The sequence below is a fragment of the Elephas maximus genome, chromosome 3 (genome assembly GCF_024166365.1).
Source record: "Elephas maximus indicus isolate mEleMax1 chromosome 3, mEleMax1 primary haplotype, whole genome shotgun sequence".
Taxonomy (NCBI): domain Eukaryota; kingdom Metazoa; phylum Chordata; class Mammalia; order Proboscidea; family Elephantidae; genus Elephas; species Elephas maximus.
Genome location: NC_064821.1, coordinates 156,938,378 through 156,943,211, shown reverse-complemented (window position 1 = coordinate 156,943,211; position 4,834 = coordinate 156,938,378). Strand labels below are relative to the sequence as shown.

At 42.6% G+C, this 4,834-nt stretch overlaps 1 non-coding gene across 1 annotated transcript; it reads left to right on the top strand.

The window, feature by feature from the left end:
• Positions 1-3,837: 3,837 nt before the first annotated feature.
• On the top strand, positions 3,838-3,909 carry TRNAH-GUG (transfer RNA histidin (anticodon GUG)). Its single transcript has one exon. It is a non-coding gene; the product is annotated as a tRNA-His (tRNA).
• Positions 3,910-4,834: the final 925 nt, after the last annotated feature.

The window sequence follows — 4,834 nt, the reverse complement described above, 5'->3', positions numbered from 1 at the left end:
GGGTGAGGCAGGGGACAAAATCGCCCTCTTGTTAAAAACAGTTAGAACTATTGATGTGCACGGTCCCTCTTGTTCTTGGTTTCCGAGCTTGGACTAAGGACTCTCTTGATGAAGGCGCGGGGTCGATTCAATTCGTGCCCCTCGGCTCACTCAGAGGTCAGGATTTCAGACCTCGGTATCTGGCGAGGGTTGGCTCCAGATCGTTTGGTTGCCAATGTGTTGGCGACACCATTGTACTGTTTCCTTGGCTGCTCTTTAGAATTGGGGCCCTGGTGGCACAGTGGTTAAGAGCTCCGCGGCTAAGCAAAAGGGTGGCAGTTGGAATCCACCAGCCTCCCCTCGGAAACCCTGTGGGGCGGTTCTACTGGGTCCTATAGAGTCGCTGTGAGTTGGAATCCACTCAACGACAAAGGGTTTGAATTTCTTTGGTTTGGTCTTTGAAACCAGCCTCTTTTGCGTTTATCCCCGAGAGCCTAGCAGGGGGCTGGATTCACTCAGCAAGGCTCTTATCTTTCGGAACCTTACTCTTCTTTCGGTTCAGGCTGGGGGAGGGGGGCGGGAGAAAAAAAAAAACAAACTTGAGGGGCCACGTTTTCCGCTTCCCTGAACCCGGAGGAGCAGATGACATGGTGCACGCGGGCTAACATAGTTAGATCTTGGCATTCGCTGCCCTCGGGGCTTCTCTCTGTCCCACAGGTGCGGAGTTACGACCTGAGTCAGCCTGAGCTCTACAGAAGCCCAGTGGGCAGAGGGAGGATACGTAGTAGAAATCAGCCGACCCCAGTCCATGAGGGACCCCAAAAGGGTCCTGAAGCGAAAGGAAGGTGGTGAATTCTCTCCTCTTGGGGAGGCGAAAGCGACAAATAGAACAAAGGAAAGGGAAGAAATTCTAGGAAATTTCCATTTCTGAAGTTACCAAGAAGCCGGCCTCGTCTGGAATCAGAGAGTCCCCTAGTGGCTGGTGAAGGTGAGTTGAGTCCCATCTCCAGTTGCCAAAGCAGACAAAAAGAGACACCCTTGTCCTGTTGCCAGTGAGTAAGCCATCCCCAGGTTTTCCCAGTTGAGTAGCACTTGAACTTCCCTACCCCAAATTTCTGTGGATTCCAAAGATGAAACTGATTTTTTTTCCAATTACCCTTATTTGAAGAAAGACTTAGGTGTGAAGGAAGAGTGAAAAACACCGCAGTGGGGAAAGCCACTGCTGTTGAGATTCTCACGTTCCTCCCCTCCCTTTAATTACAATTCCACTTTTCCACTAGGCCTCCTAGATGGGGCCCAATGCCCAGTCTGTGGAACCTTCGGTGAGTCTAGGTTAGATCAGTCTGGGAGGTCCACTAGTGAATATTTGAAGTATAGTAGTCATTTTATTTAGACATGCATATGCATTTTATTAAAAAAAAATTGTAACAAGTAAATCAAGCACACCTGCATCATATTACAAACATGGCAAAGAAAAATTATGCATATGCAAACAACAGGCAAACAAAATCTGACATTCACTACCGAACCCTAAAATCAGTTTCCTTGTTCTAGCCTATTTTTCCATTCTGTATCTCAGCCTCTTCCTGCATCTTCTTACATGTGCAGAAAAAGTCAACCCTCCCTCAACTTTTAATTTCCAACATCGTCCCCAGCAAACAGTGTAACAAATTAGGGACCCTCGTGGGACTCTTTTCTTCCTTGAAAAAAAGAGAAAATTATAAATAACATAAGGGTTTGCAAATTTTGTGGTTAGAAATAAGAAAAGCATCTTATCTGAATAAATGACTCAAATCTTGAATATATAGAGAATTTTTAGAAATTGGTAATAAAGAGCCAAGCTAATTAAAAGAGGGTAAAGTACTTGAGTAGGCTTTCTTCACCAAAGGGGATTTCTTAATGGCCAAAAATACACAAGAAAGTATGTTCAACATCATTACTCTTTTGGGAAACACAAGCTAAAAGCTCAATGATGAACAACTGCCGCCTTTGCCATGAGACTGGCAGAACTGGATGGTGCTGGGTTACCATTACTGAACATTTTTATCTAGGGTTCTACAGAGGAAACCTGATCAAAAGGGGGTAAACGTAGAACAAAATTTCAAAATCTCATGTACTCTAGACTTTCTAGAGCCATAGAGGGTGGATGAACCCCTGAAGCTATTGCCCTGAGATAATCTTTAAACCTTAAACCAGAAACACCCCCAGAAGGGCCCTTAAAACCAAACAATACTTCAGCTTAACTAGTAAAAACCAATCTGCCTTAAGCATTATGTTCTTTTTTTAAAAAAAAATAACATTCTATTGAGTTTTCAGTGAAGGTTTATACAGGAAATTAGGTTCCATTTAACAATTTCTACACGATGTGTTCTAGTGGCAGCTAGGTACCATGTAGTTCTTCTGGTCCCAGGGTAGATGAGGTCGTAGTTCATGTAGACTATTCATCCTGTGGACTAGTTCCTTCTCTGAGTTTTGGTTGCCTTCATTCTCTTTTGCTCTAGATGCATAGAGACTGATTGTGGTATCTTAGATGGCTGCTCACAAGCTTTTAGGACCTCCAGACGCTACTCACCAAACTGGGATACAGAACATAAACTTAACGTACTATATTATGCCAATTGGCTGAGTTGTCCCACAAGACTATGTGGTCCTAAGCCTTCAGACCCCATAAACCAATCCCACAAGGTGTTTAATAAGCATCCGTGTTTGTGCCACCTGTGTGCTCTATTGTATATATGGATGCATACACTTATATATACACCTGCATATACCAAAACCAAAAAATCTGCTGTCACTGAGTCAACTTGGACTCATAGGGACCCTATAGGACAGAGTACAACTGCCCTATGGGGTTTCCAAGAAGTGGCTGGTGGATTCGAACTGCCAACTCTTTGGTTAGCAGCTGAATGCTTAATCGCTGCACCACCAGGGTTCCTACACCTGTTTTGTTGTGTATACCTCAACAACAGCAACAAAATAAAATTAAAAAATCACCTAAAGTGAAACAAACAAACAAAAAAACCTCAGTGAGATAGCATTACACATCCATCAGCCTAGGCAGCGTTTAAAAGACAGAGAACACAAAGTCCTGACAAGATATGGGGTATGTTATTGCTGGTTAGAATTCCGTTCTAGAAAACTGTTCGGTACCTTCTGATGAAGTGAAACTTGCACCTACCCCGTGACCCAGCAACTCCAGTACTTGGTATACGTGCATTGAATAAAAATGCAACCTATCAGAATTCGTGGGGAGCAGCTAAAGCAGTTCTGGGAAGGAAATTTATGGCATTAAATGCTTATATTAGAAGAGAGTCTCAAATCAATAACCTTAAGCTATCACCTCAAGAAATGAGAAGAGTAAGATTAACCCAATGCAAAGACAACAGGAAATAAAGATAAGAGCAGAAACCAATGACATCAAAAAGTGAGAAAACTAATGGAACCCTGGTTTTCTAAAAAGATCCATAAACTTGACAAGGAAAAGAGAGAAGATACAAATCACTAGTATCAGGAATGAAACGGGATATCACATATCCCTGACTTAGAGCTGATGAAGCCGGCAAACTGGAATACGAAAAAAAATTGCAACAAAATCCTGTCCTATCTAAGAGTAGGAAAAGGGCAGCTTAGCAAGACAGAAAACTTTTAGACAATAACCACTCTCCTCCAGCCAAACACCACAGAGAAAATTATTTTTATTATGTGGCATGAGGAGGCGGGATAGACGGAGAGAAGACGTGAAAGGGAGAAAAGCACGAGGCCCTGTACCTGTACAAGAACAAATCAGCAACGTAGTGTGAATGTTTTTACGTCAAAAATATTAAAGGAAGCGTAGAGGCTGCTAGGGGCTTGTGGCGCGCCGTGATCGTATAGTGGTTAGTACTCTGCGTTGTGGCCGCAGCAACCTCGGTTCGAATCCGAGTCACGGCAATGTGTGGTGTCTATGAAAGCTGAGCCTGGCGTATTTTTCCTTTCGCTTGTTCATCTCTGTACTGGCTGCGCTCTCTACCCGAGGTCAGAGACTTTCACTTAGTGCTGGCTCCCGGGGGCACCCCGCTGTCAGGAGAGGAAAGGAAACCCTACAGTGCACACACCTGCGTCGCGGTCATCTGGAAACCCTGGACTTGCCTAATGTCTGAGCATGCGCACAAACTATCCCAAAAGCTGAAGGCTGTCCACAGCTCTCTAAAGCTTCACCTTTTGGGATGTGTGAAATGAAATGTGTAGTCATAACCCCCTTTTTTTCTTTTTCTTTTTGGTCGAGTTATTTCATATATCAGTGGGGACCTTATAGACGAAAAGAGAAATGAGATGAAATAAGAATTCCCACTGTAACAGGAAATTTTACAATAAGATCTAAAAAATACAAGAAAATCTAAACTCGATGGCATCAAAGGCCCCCATTTTTTATACTAACAGTAAATTATTGAAGTACAATTCGCATATACGAAAATGCAGAAATCTTATGCACACAGTCCGATGAATTTTGACGAACGTAACCATCACCTAGATCAAGTTACAGGTTTCATCAACCCACAAAAATCCTTTGAATACTTTTTTAGTCATTCTCTACCTGGCTCCCACTTGGATTAGTTTTGACTATTCTTGAAATTTACATAAATGACAATACTTTTTTGTGATTGTCTTTTTTTTTTTTTATGCAACCTAATGTTTATGGGATGTATCCATGTTGCTGCCTGCCTGTGTGTGTGTTATTTTGGTGTTACTGATGAGTGTAATTTCAATGTGTGAGTAAAAGACAGTTGATGAACAATTGGATCATTTCTAGTTTTGGCTATTGTGATTAAGGCTGCTATGAAAATTCTTGTACAAGTCTTTTTGCGGGTATGTGCAG